At 43.3% G+C, this 13672-nt stretch overlaps 4 non-coding genes across 4 annotated transcripts; all 4 read left to right on the top strand.

Annotated features, from left to right (window-relative positions):
• The first annotated feature begins 243 nt into the window (after positions 1–243).
• TRNAI-AAU (transfer RNA isoleucine (anticodon AAU)) lies at positions 244–317 on the top strand. The gene has a single exon. It is a non-coding gene; the product is annotated as a tRNA-Ile (tRNA).
• Positions 318–3911: 3594 nt separating this feature from the next.
• On the top strand, positions 3912–3985 carry TRNAI-AAU (transfer RNA isoleucine (anticodon AAU)). The gene has a single exon. It is a non-coding gene; the product is annotated as a tRNA-Ile (tRNA).
• Positions 3986–7578: 3593 nt separating this feature from the next.
• Positions 7579–7652, top strand: TRNAI-AAU (transfer RNA isoleucine (anticodon AAU)). Its single transcript has one exon. It is a non-coding gene; the product is annotated as a tRNA-Ile (tRNA).
• Positions 7653–11245: 3593 nt separating this feature from the next.
• TRNAI-AAU (transfer RNA isoleucine (anticodon AAU)) lies at positions 11246–11319 on the top strand. Its single transcript has one exon. It is a non-coding gene; the product is annotated as a tRNA-Ile (tRNA).
• Positions 11320–13672: the final 2353 nt, after the last annotated feature.

Genomic DNA, 13672 nt, shown 5'->3' with positions numbered 1-13672 from the left:
AATAAAAATACTATCCATCCTTTCCTTTTTTTCCGGCAACAAGCGATGTTACAAAGATATCACAGCACACAGTTAGATTGAGTGAAAGAAGAAGCACTGAGGCTGGCGTGCAGCACTCCACAGCTCTTGTTATTGTAATCCAGACAGGGGGCGGAAGGAAAAAAGTATGAAGGAATTGCGATAGTGAGACCAACTCTTCTATCTATCTGCATTACATTGAAAAAGGATATCTGTAGTACTCATGGCCGGTTAGCTCAGTTGGTTAGAGCGTGGTGCTAATAACGCCAAGGTTGAGGGTTCGATTCCCGTACGGGCCAGGTTCCATTTTTTTCTCTCAACTAAACTCTTTTTTTCTCATTTAATCAAGCTCTTATAAATCCATACACTCTGTTGCTCCAGTATACGTTCACTTTCCATTAGTCCTTCTTTTGCCACTGCTGACCAAAGCTCAAGCCGGCAGTGCCAGTAGAACAACACAAGTGCAAGGGATTGTCTCTCCAAGATGGAGACACTGCCTCAGACTATGTCTCGTGAGAGGTGGAGGGAGACCAAGAGCTGATTATTAGATGCGTGGGGATAAGAGGAACATAACTCAGGTGAACAGATTCTGGATAGTGATGCTATAGCTAGGATCAGTAACGTTACAGGGCAAAGGATAGGAAAATAATTAGGTGACAGAAGTATAGAAGTGGCTACAAGGGGGTGTGTCTCTTAAGAGGGCCGAAAGATACACTGAAGGCGAAGGTGAAGTGAAAGAAGAAAGAAAGATCAAAGGAAGTCGACAGTGATTGAGAGAAAACTCACAAAGGCAAATTGAGCAAAAGACAAGGCCTGGGGAGTTAGACTACTTCAATGCAAATTTACGCCGCAGATGAGCATGACAACTGACCCTTGTACAGTGGTGCTGAAACAATTTTCAGTGTGGGGGTGCTGCCATCAAAGGGCTTCTGAAAATCCAGGAATTATACAAAGAACAAGTCCTGCGGAATGAGCCACGCACATTCAGAAAGAGTGGTGATGCGTTGGTTACTTATTGGTAATCTTCATTAGCCTTAGTCCATTGCGTCCTTGTGACAGTCATTACAAAGTAGGGTGATGTCACCTTCCAACAGGAAGAAAGAACAGGAGGATCCTTAATTGCTAGCCCCATGCACCCAACCTGGGTGCCAAGCCCTTGCCAAAGGACTGATGAGAAGGTGGGCAGGATGTAATGTTTGTGACAAAGACAAGATGGACTAAGGGTAATGCAGAGTTCAAAACATTGGTACTCAAATGCAAAACAGAAAAATTATTAAGCCATAATGCTTGACAAATGTATGCTCTGAGGACCAAGTAGCCACCCTAGGAATTTCCTAGATTGTTACTCACTGGAATTCAACCCAGGAGGTGGCCATTCCTCTCGTAGACCATCCCTGAACTGGAAGATATTCTAAAAAGCCTTGCAAAGCCAGAAAAATTGACGACTTAATCCACCTACTCAGAGTCATAAAAGTCACCTTCTTGTCTTTTCCAGGCTGTCCAAAAGTCACAAACAAGGAGTCGGTTTTCCTGAACTGCAGAGGCCTGGTGACATGAATGAAAAGAGCTCTTTAAACATCAAGTGTATTCAGAAAATGTTCCTCCGGAGAGGAAGGAGAGGGAATGAAAGAAGGAAGAATTATTTCCTAAGATCTATCAAAAATAGACTTAACCTTTGCAGCAAAGGTAAGGCTAGGCCTTAAAGTTACCCCATCTTCCAAAGTATCAAGTGAAGAGAGGACAGCATTTTAAGGCTCCCAGCTCCCCAATTGTTCTCAGCAAGATGATAGGAAATAGGAAAATAACTTTATAGGAAACAATCTTTATGTCTACAGTATTAAGATCCTCAAAGAGATAAAATTGCAAAGCCTATAAAAGAGTAGGAAGATTCTGAGTTGGAGAAAAGGGATTTTTGAAGTGGTCTTACAATTGACAAAAGATCAGAACAGTCTAGACACCAAAGACTGTAACATCGACGAAGGTACAGAAAAGTCCCTAAAAACCTTTATCGCAAAGCAATGAGCTTTCAGAGTGGAAAGAGATTCAAGTGAAACCCATTCAGAAGAAAATGCAAAATAGCAGACAAACTACAGGTAGGTGCCAAAAGATCATGAGCAGAACATCACGTCTCAAAAGACTTCCAGTTCTTTGAGTAAGACTTCGAAGTAGAAGGCCTGCTGGAGTGCTGAATTAACTCCACTAAGGAAGAGGAAAGACCCTTTGCTAGCAGTCCAGACTTCTCAACCTCCAAAGCGATAGAGTGAGTTGGAGCAAGTAGGTCAGGGACGACGTTCTGACAGAGATACACTTGAGCAGTACCCAAGGAGGTAGAAGAGCCAGGGGTTCAGAAGAGGAAACCATGACATCTCTGGCCAATACGGACCCACAAGAATAAAGTTCCCTCCCCCCTGCTGAGACTTGAAGAGAACCATCTGGATCAATAAAAAGTGGGGGAATGTATAAAGGAGACTTCTCAGCCACTTTATCACCAATACGTCCACTACCTAGGCTCCTTCTCCGGAAGCCTGGATCAGAATCGACAAAGATGAGCATTGTCCTTGTTTGAAAAGAGATCCAGAAAGGGTTTCACAAACTCTCGGCATATCTCTCAAAACAACGACCTGGATAACGTCAACTCCAGCAAATTTGGAAACCTCCAGCTGTCTGCCATCACATTGTCGGTGCCCTTGATGTGTACTGCCGACGTGTGCAACAGGTTGATCTCTGCCCAATAACCCAATTGTTCTGCTATTGCATTGAGGGATTTTGAATCCATGCTTCACTGTTGGTTAATGTAAAAGACAGCTACCTTATTCTCTGTCTTTACTAGCACATTTTTTTGAGACAGATGATGATGGGTAAACTTCAAAGCCCTGTAGATTACCATCAACTCCATCTATTTCCATGACCTCCGACTCTCTAGGAAAGACCACTTGAATCGACAGGATCAGTCCAACACAGTAGGTCTCCAGCCAGGTTTGCTGGCATCTGTTGCGAGGATTCAGGAGCATCCAGGAATATTAGTGTCCACTTAGACCAGTGGTCTTCAAACTCTTTAATGCCACATCCACCCAATGGGAAAAAAAAAACATTGGTGCCTCCCCTCTGAATTGTCCACAATTCTTCTATTAAATTGACACTGTTTAAATATGTCTAGACCTATTTAAACATTGCAGTTAAGTTCTGTTACTGTTTTAAAAATGCAATCAAATACATGACCCCAAATATACTATTCTGGTCAGGCCTGCCCTACTAACCAATTGCAGCGTCATGCTCTGCTGAGTAAACTGATCTCACGACAGTGAGGAACGCACAGGCCGGGTGGTGCCCGGCGCAGAAAAGCGCGCCTTCTTGTGTTGTACGTCTCTTATCGCAAATGCAAACTCAGATTTCCTGCACTGTGGTCGGCAGGAGAGACATGGGAAGGCGCAGTAGGGAAGGCTTGAGGAACGAACCATTGGCTATGTTTTGTTGTTACTTTGTTGACATGAGCTCAAGTAATTTGAAGCAGAAGGAACGGCCAGACCTAAAAAAAACCTCTCTTACCTCCAACGCCGAATAACCACTATAATTATAATATCTCAAAAGCAGCTGGCCTTGTAAACTTAATGACCAAGCAAGCCGATGCATTTTGGGTTTTGTTGTAAAAGAATAAAAATACTATCCATCCTTTCCTTTTTTTCCGGCAACAAGCGATGTTATAAAGATATCACAGCACACAGTTAGATTGAGTGAAAGAAGAAGCACTGAGGCTGGCGTGCAGCACTCCACAGCTCTTGTTATTGTAATCCAGACAGGGGGCGGAAGGAGAAAAGTATGAAGGAATTGCGATAGTGAGACCAACTCTTCTATCTATCTGCATTACATTGAAAAAGGATATATTTAGTACTCATGGCCGGTTAGCTCAGTTGGTTAGAGCGTGGTGCTAATAATGCCAAGGTCGCGGGTTCGATTCCCGTACAGGCCAGGTTCCATTTTTTCTCTCAACTAAACTCTTTTTTTCTCATTTAATCAAGCTCTTATAAATCCATACACTCTGTTGCTCCAGTATACGTTCACTTTCCATTAGTCCTTCTTTTGCCACTGCTGACCAAAGCTCAAGCCGGCAGCGCCTGTAGAACAACACAAGTGCAAGGGATTGTCTCTCCAAGATGGAGACACTGCCTCAGACTATGTCTCGTGAGAGGTGGAGGGAGACCAAGAGCTGATTATTAGATGCGTGGGGATAAGAGGAACATAACTCAGGTGAACAGATTCTGGATAGTGATGCTATAGCTAGGATCAGTAACGTTACAGGGCAAAGGATAGGAAAATAATTAGGTGACAGAAGTATAGAAGTGGCTACAAAGGGGTGTGTCTCTTAAGAGGGCCGAAAGATACACTGAAGGCGAAGGTGAAGTGAAAGAAGAAAGAAAGATCAAAGGAAGTCGACAGTGATTGAGAGAAAACTCACAAAGGCAAATTGAGCAAAAGACAAGGCCTGGGGAGTTAGACTACTTCAATGCAAATTTACGCCGCAGATGAGCATGACAACTGACCCTTGTACAGTGGTGCTGAAACAATTTTCAGTGTGGGGGTGCTGCCATCAAAGGGCTTCTGAAAATCCAGGAATTATACAAAGAACAAGTCCTGCGGAATGAGCCACGCACATTCAGAAAGAGTGGTGATGCGTTGGTTACTTATTGGTAATCTTCATTAGCCTTAGTCCATTGCGTCCTTGTGACAGACATTACAAAGTAGGGTGATGTCACCTTCCAACAGGAAGAAAGAACAGGAGGATCCTTAAATGCTAGCCCCATGCACCCAACCTGGGTGCCAATCCCTTGCCAAAGGACTGATGAGAAGGTGGGCAGGATGTAATGTTTGTGACAAAGACAAGATGGACTAAGGGTAATGCAGAGTTCAAAACATTGGTACTCAAATGCAAAACAGAAAAATTATTAAGCCATAATGCTTGACAAATGTATGCTCTGAGGACCAAGTAGCCACCCTAGGAATTTCCTAGATTGTTACTCACTGGAATTCAACCCAGGAGGTGGCCATTCCTCTCGTAGACCATCCCTGAACTGGAAGATATTCTAAAAAGCCTTGCAAAGCCAGAAAAATTGACAACTTAATCCACCTACTCAGAGTCATAAAAGTCACCTTCTTGTCTTTTCCAGGCTGTCCAAAAGTCACAAACAAGGAGTCGGTTTTCCTGAACTGCAGAGGCCTGGTGACATGAATGAAAAGAGCTCTTTAAACATCAAGTGTATTCAGAAAATGTTCCTCCGGAGAGGAAGGAGAGGGAATGAAAGAAGGAAGAATTATTTCCTAAGATCTATCAAAAATAGACTTAACCTTTGCAGCAAAGGTAAGGCTAGGCCTTAAAGTTACCCCATCTTCCAAAGTATCAAGTGAAGAGAGGACAGCATTTTAAGGCTCCCAGCTCCCCAATTGTTCTCAGCAAGATGATAGGAAATAGGAAAATAACTTTATAGGAAACAATCTTTATGTCTACAGTATCCAGATCCTCAAAGAGATAAAATTGCAAAGCCTATAAAAGAGTAGGAAGATTCTGAGTTGGAGAAAAGGGATTTTTCAAGTGGTCTTACAATTGACAAAAGATCAGAACAGTCTAGACACCAAAGACTGTAACATCGACGAAGGTACAGAAAAGTCCCTAAAAACCTTTATCGCAAAGCAATGAGCTTTCAGAGTGGAAAGAGATTCAAGTGAAACCCATTCAGAAGAAAATGCAAAATAGCAGACAAACTACAGGTAGGTGCCAAAAGATCATGAGCAGAACATCACGTCTCAAAAGACTTCCAGTTCTTTGAGTAAGACTTCGAAGTAGAAGGCCTGCTGGAGTGCTGAATTAACTCCACTAAGGAAGAGGAAAGACCCTTTGCTAGCAGTCCAGACTTCTCAACCTCCAAAGCGATAGAGTGAGTTGGAGCAAGTAGGTCAGGGACGACGTTCTGACAGAGATACACTTGAGCAGTACCCAAGGAGGTAGAAGAGCCAGGGGTTCAGAAGAGGAAACCATGACATCTCTGGCCAATAAGGACCCACAAGAATAAAGTTCCCTCCCCCCTGCTGAGACTTGAAGAGAACCATCTGGATCAATAAAAAGTGGGGGAATGTATAAAGGAGACTTCTCAGCCACTTTATCACCAATACGTCCACTACCTAGGCTCCTTCTCCGGAAGCCTGGATCAGAATCGACAAAGATGAGCATTGTCCTTGTTTGAAAAGAGATCCAGAAAGGGTTTCACAAACTCTCGGCATATCTCTCAAAACAACGACCTGGATAACGTCAACTCCAGCAAATTTGGAAACCTCCAGCTGTCTGCCATCACATTGTCGGTGCCCTTGATGTGTACTGCCGACGTGTGCAACAGGTTGATCTCTGCCCAATAACCCAATTGTTCTGCTATTGCATTGAGGGATTTTGAATCCATGCTTCACTGTTGGTTAATGTAAAAGACAGCTACCTTATTCTCTGTCTTTACTAGCACATTTTTTTGAGACAGATGATGATGGGTAAACTTCAAAGCCCTGTAGATTACCATCAACTCCATCTATTTCCATGACCTCCGACTCTCTAGGAAAGACCACTTGAATCGACAGGATCAGTCCAACACAGTAGGTCTCCAGCCAGGTTTGCTGGCATCTGTTGCGAGGATTCAGGAGCATCCAGGAATATTAGTGTCCACTTAGACCAGTGGTCTTCAAACTCTTTAATGCCACATCCACCCAATGGGAAAAAAAAAACATTGGTGCCTCCCCTCTGAATTGTCCACAATTCTTCTATTAAATTGACACTGTTTAAATATGTCTAGACCTATTTAAACATTGCAGTTAAGTTCTGTTACTGTTTTAAAAATGCAATCAAATACATGACCCCAAATATACTATTCTGGTCAGGCCTGCCCTACTAACCAATTGCAGCGTCATGCTCTGCTGAGTAAACTGATCTCACGACAGTGAGGAACGCACAGGCCGGGTGGTGCCCGGCGCAGAAAAGCGCGCCTTCTTGTGTTGTACGTCTCTTATCGCAAATGCAAACTCAGATTTCCTGCACTGTGGTCGGCAGGAGAGACATGGGAAGGCGCAGTAGGGAAGGCTTGAGGAACGAACCATTGGCTATGTTTTGTTGTTACTTTGTTGACATGAGCTCAAGTAATTTGAAGCAGAAGGAACGGCCAGACCTAAAAAAAAACTCTCTTACCTCCAACGCCGAATAACCACTATAATTATAATATCTCAAAAGCAGCTGGCCTTGTAAACTTAATGACCAAGCAAGCCGATGCATTTTGGGTTTTGTTGTAAAAGAATAAAAATACTATCCATCCTTTCCTTTTTTTCCGGCAACAAGCGATGTTATAAAGATATCACAGCACACAGTTAGATTGAGTGAAAGAAGAAGCACTGAGGCTGGCGTGCAGCACTCCACAGCTCTTGTTATTGTAATCCAGACAGGGGGCGGAAGGAGAAAAGTATGAAGGAATTGCGATAGTGAGACCAACTCTTCTATCTATCTGCATTACATTGAAAAAGGATATATTTAGTACTCATGGCCGGTTAGCTCAGTTGGTTAGAGCGTGGTGCTAATAACGCCAAGGTCGCGGGTTCGATTCCTGTACAGGCCAGGTTCCATTTTTTCTCTCAACTAAACTCTTTTTTTCTCATTTAATCAAGCTCTTATAAATCCATACACTCTGTTGCTCCACTATACGTTCACTTTCCATTAGTCCTTCTTTTGCCACTGCTGACCAAAGCTCAAGCCGGCAGCGCCAGTAGAACAACACAAGTGCAAGGGATTGTCTCTCCAAGATGGAGACACTGCCTCAGACTATGTCTCGTGAGAGGTGGAGGGAGACCAAGAGCTGATTATTAGATGCGTGGGGATAAGAGGAACATAACTCAGGTGAACAGATTCTGGATAGTGATGCTATAGCTAGGATCAGTAACGTTACAGGGCAAAGGATAGGAAAATAATTAGGTGACAGAAGTATAGAAGTGGCTACAAAGGGGTGTGTCTCTTAAGAGGGCCGAAAGATACACTGAAGGCGAAGGTGAAGTGAAAGAAGAAAGAAAGATCAAAGGAAGTCGACAGTGATTGAGAGAAAACTCACAAAGGCAAATTGAGCAAAGGACAAGGCCTGGGGAGTTAGACTACTTCAATGCAAATTTACGCCGCAGATGAGCATGACAACTGACCCTTGTACAGTGGTGCTGAAACAATTTTCAGTGTGGGGGTGCTGCCATCAAAGGGCTTCTGAAAATCCAGGAATTATACAAAGAACAAGTCCTGCGGAATGAGCCACGCACATTCAGAAAGAGTGGTGATGCGTTGGTTACTTATTGGTAATCTTCATTAGCCTTAGTCCATTGCGTCCTTGTGACAGACATTACAAAGTAGGGTGATGTCACCTTCCAACAGGAAGAAAGAACAGGAGGATCCTTAAATGCTAGCCCCATGCACCCAACCTGGGTGCCAATCCCTTGCCAAAGGACTGATGAGAAGGTGGGCAGGATGTAATGTTTGTGACAAAGACAAGATGGACTAAGGGTAATGCAGAGTTCAAAACATTGGTACTCAAATGCAAAACAGAAAAATTATTAAGCCATAATGCTTGACAAATGTATGCTCTGAGGACCAAGTAGCCACCCTAGGAATTTCCTAGATTGTTACTCACTGGAATTCAACCCAGGAGGTGGCCATTCCTCTCGTAGACCATCCCTGAACTGGAAGATATTCTAAAAAGCCTTGCAAAGCCAGAAAAATTGACAACTTAATCCACCTACTCAGAGTCATAAAAGTCACCTTCTTGTCTTTTCCAGGCTGTCCAAAAGTCACAAACAAGGAGTCGGTTTTCCTGAACTGCAGAGGCCTGGTGACATGAATGAAAAGAGCTCTTTAAACATCAAGTGTATTCAGAAAATGTTCCTCCGGAGAGGAAGGAGAGGGAATGAAAGAAGGAAGAATTATTTCCTAAGATCTATCAAAAATAGACTTAACCTTTGCAGCAAAGGTAAGGCTAGGCCTTAAAGTTACCCCATCTTCCAAAGTATCAAGTGAAGAGAGGACAGCATTTTAAGGCTCCCAGCTCCCCAATTGTTCTCAGCAAGATGATAGGAAATAGGAAAATAACTTTATAGGAAACAATCTTTATGTCTACAGTATCCAGATCCTCAAAGAGATAAAATTGCAAAGCCTATAAAAGAGTAGGAAGATTCTGAGTTGGAGAAAAGGGATTTTTCAAGTGGTCTTACAATTGACAAAAGATCAGAACAGTCTAGACACCAAAGACTGTAACATCGACGAAGGTACAGAAAAGTCCCTAAAAACCTTTATCGCAAAGCAATGAGCTTTCAGAGTGGAAAGAGATTCAAGTGAAACCCATTCAGAAGAAAATGCAAAATAGCAGACAAACTACAGGTAGGTGCCAAAAGATCATGAGCAGAACATCACGTCTCAAAAGACTTCCAGTTCTTTGAGTAAGACTTCGAAGTAGAAGGCCTGCTGGAGTGCTGAATTAACTCCACTAAGGAAGAGGAAAGACCCTTTGCTAGCAGTCCAGACTTCTCAACCTCCAAAGCGATAGAGTGAGTTGGAGCAAGTAGGTCAGGGACGACGTTCTGACAGAGATACACTTGAGCAGTACCCAAGGAGGTAGAAGAGCCAGGGGTTCAGAAGAGGAAACCATGACATCTCTGGCCAATAAGGACCCACAAGAATAAAGTTCCCTCCCCCCTGCTGAGACTTGAAGAGAACCATCTGGATCAATAAAAAGTGGGGGAATGTATAAAGGAGACTTCTCAGCCACTTTATCACCAATACGTCCACTACCTAGGCTCCTTCTCCGGAAGCCTGGATCAGAATCGACAAAGATGAGCATTGTCCTTGTTTGAAAAGAGATCCAGAAAGGGTTTCACAAACTCTCGGCATATCTCTCAAAACAACGACCTGGATAACGTCAACTCCAGCAAATTTGGAAACCTCCAGCTGTCTGCCATCACATTGTCGGTGCCCTTGATGTGTACTGCCGACGTGTGCAACAGGTTGATCTCTGCCCAATAACCCAATTGTTCTGCTATTGCATTGAGGGATTTTGAATGCATGCTTCACTGTTGGTTAATGTAAAAGACAGCTACCTTATTCTCTGTCTTTACTAGCACATTTTTTTGAGACAGATGATGATGGGTAAACTTCAAAGCCCTGTAGATTACCATCAACTCCATCTATTTCCATTACCTCCGACTCTCTAGGAAAGACCACTTGAATCGACAGGATCAGTCCAACACAGTAGGTCTCCAGCCAGGTTTGCTGGCATCTGTTGCGAGGATTCAGGAGCATCCAGGAATATTAGTGTCCACTTAGACAAGTGGTCTTCAAACTCTTTAATGCCGCATCCACCCAATGGGAAAAAAAAAACATTGGTGCCTCCCCTCTGAATTGTCCACAATTCTTCTATTAAATTGACACTGTTTAAATATGTCTAGACCTATTTAAACATTGCAGTTAAGTTCTGTTACTGTTTTAAAAATGCAATCAAATACATGACCCCAAATATACTATTCTGGTCAGGCCTGCCCTACTAACCAATTGCAGCGTCATGCTCTGCTGAGTAAACTGATCTCACGACAGTGAGGAATGCACAGGCCGGGTGGTGCCCGGCGCACAAAAGCGCGCCTTCTTGTGTTGTACGTCTCTTATCGCAAATGCAAACTCAGATTTCCTGCACTGTGGTCGGCAGGAGAGACATGGGAAGGCGCAGTAGGGAAGGCTTGAGGAACGAACCATTAGCTATGTTTTGTTGTTACTTTGTTGACATGAGCTCAACTAATTTGAAGCAGAAGGAACGGCCAGACCTAAAAAAAAACTCTCTTACCTCCAACGCCGAATAACCACTATAATTATAATATCTCAAAAGCAGCTGGCCTTGTAAACTTAATGACCAAGCAAGCCGATGCATTTTGGGTTTTGTTGTAAAAGAATAAAAATACTATCCATCCTTTCCTTTTTTTCCGGCAACAAGCGATGTTACAAAGATATCACAGCACACAGTTAGATTGAGTGAAAGAAGAAGCACTGAGGCTGGCGTGCAGCACTCCACAGCTCTTGTTATTGTAATCCAGACAGGGGGCGGAAGGAGAAAAGTATGAAGGAATTGCGATAGTGAGACCAACTCTTCTATCTATCTGCATTACATTGAAAAAGGAAATCTTTAGTACTCATGGCCGGTTAGCTCAGTTGGTTAGAGCGTGGTGCTAATAACGCCAAGGTCGCGGGTTCGATTCCCGTACGGGCCAGGTTCCATTTTTTCTCTCAACTAAACTCTATTTTTCTCATTTAATCAAGCTCTTATAAATCCATACACTCTGTTGCTCCACTATACGTTCACTTTCCATTAGTCCTTCTTTTGCCACTGCTGACCAAAGCTCAAGCCGGCAGCGCCAGTAGAACAACACAAGTGCAAGGGATTGTCTCTCCAAGATGGAGACACTGCCTCAGACTATGTCTCGTGAGAGGTGGAGGGAGACCAAGAGCTGATTATTAGATGCGTGGGGATAAGAGGAACATAACTCAGGTGAACAGATTCTGGATAGTGATGCTATAGCTAGGATCAGCAACGTTACAGGGGAAAGGATAGGAAAATAATTAGGTGACAGAAGTATAGAAGTGGCTACAAGGGGGTGTGTCTCTTAAGAGGGCCGAAAGATACACTGAAGGCGAAGGTGAAGTGAAAGAAGAAAGGAAGTCGACAGTGATTGAGAGAAAACTCACAAAGGCAAATTGAGCAAAAGACAAGGCCTGGGGAGTTAGACTGCTTCAATGCAAATTTACGCCGCAGATGAGCATGACAACTGACCCTTGTACAGTGGTGCTGAAACAATTTTCAGTGTGGGGGTGCTGCCATCAAAGGGCTTCTGAAAATCCAGGAATCATACAAAGAACTAGTCCTGCGGAATGAGCCACGCACATTCAGAAAGAGTGGTGATGCGTTGGTTACTTATTGGTAATCTTCATTAGCCTTAGTCCATTGCGTCCTTGTGACAGTCATTACAAAGTAAGGTGATGTCACCTTCCAACAGGAAGAAAGAACAGGAGGATCTCTAAATGCTAGCCCCATGCACCCAACCTGGGTGCCAAGCCCTTGCCAAAGGACTGATGGGAAGGTGGGCAGGATGTAATGTTTGTGACAAAGACAAGATTCACTAAGGGTAATGCAGAGTTCAAAACATTGGTACTCAAATGCAAAACAGAAAAATTATTAAGCCATAATGCTTGACAAATGTATGCTCTGAGGACCAAGTAGCCACCCTAGGAATTTCCTAGATTGTTACTCACTGGAATTCAACCCAGGAGGTGGCCATTCCTCTCGTAGACCATTCCTGAACTGGAAGATATTCTAAAAAGCCTTGCAAAGCCAGAAAAATTGACAACTTAATCCACCTACTCAGAGTCATAAAAGTCACCTTCTTGTCTTTTCCAGGCTGTCCAAAAGTCACAAACAAGGAGTCGGTTTTCCTGAACTGCAGAGGCCTGGTGACATGAATGAAAAGAGCTCTTTAAACATCAAGTGTATTCAGAAAATGTTCCTCCGGAGAGGAAGGAGAGGGAATGAAAGAAGGAAGAATTATTTCCTAAGATCTATCAAAAATAGACTTAACCTTTGCAGCAAAGGTAAGGCTAGGCCTTAAAGTTACCCCATCTTCCAAAGTATCAAATGAAGAGAGGACAGCATTTTAAGGCTCCCAGCTCCCCAATTGTTCTCAGCAAGGTGATAGGAAATAGGAAAATAATTTTATAGGAAACAATCTTTATGTCTACAGTATCCAGATCCTCAAAGAGATAAAATTGCAAAGCCTATAAAAGAGTAGGAAGAATCTGAGTTGGAGAAAAGGGATTTTTCAACTGGTCTTCCAATTGACAAAAGATCAGAACAGTCTAGACACCAAAGATTGTAACATCGACGAAGGTACAGAAAAGTCCCTAAAAACCTTTATCGCAAAGCAATGAGCTTTCAGAGTGGAAAGAGATTCAAGTGAAACCCATTCAGAAGAAAATGCAAAATAGCAGACAAACTACAGGTAGGTGCCAAAAGATCATGAGCAGAACATCACGTCTCAAAAGACTTCCAGTTCTTTGAGTAAGACTTCGAAGTAAAAGGCCTGCTGGAGTGCTGAATTAACTCTACTAAGGAAGAGGAAAGACCCTTTGCTAGCAGTCCACACTTCTCAACCTCCAAAGCGATAGAGTGAGTTGGAGCAAGAAGGTCAGGGACGACGTTCTGAGAGAGACACACTTGAGCAGTACCCAATGAGGTAGAAGAGCCAGGGTTCAGAAGAGGAAACCATGACATCTCTGGCCAATAAGGGCCCACAAGAATAAAGTTCCCTCGCCCCTGCTGAGACTTGAAGAGAACCATCTGGATCAATAAATAGTGGGGGAATGTATAAAGGAGACTTCTCAGCCACTTTATCACCAATACGTCCACTACTTAGGCTCCTTGTTCCGGAAGCCTGGATCAGAATCGACAAAGATGAGCATTGTCCTTGTTTGAAAAGAGATCCAGAAAGGGTTTCACAAACTCTCGGCATATCTCTCAAAACAACGACCTGGATAACGTCAACTCCAGCAAATTTGGAAACCTCCAGCTGT

Source organism: Pleurodeles waltl, chromosome 12 (assembly GCF_031143425.1).
Source record: "Pleurodeles waltl isolate 20211129_DDA chromosome 12, aPleWal1.hap1.20221129, whole genome shotgun sequence".
Taxonomy (NCBI): domain Eukaryota; kingdom Metazoa; phylum Chordata; class Amphibia; order Caudata; family Salamandridae; genus Pleurodeles; species Pleurodeles waltl.
The sequence above is the reverse complement of the archived record's forward strand: the minus strand, read 5'-3'. Positions and strand labels throughout refer to the sequence as shown.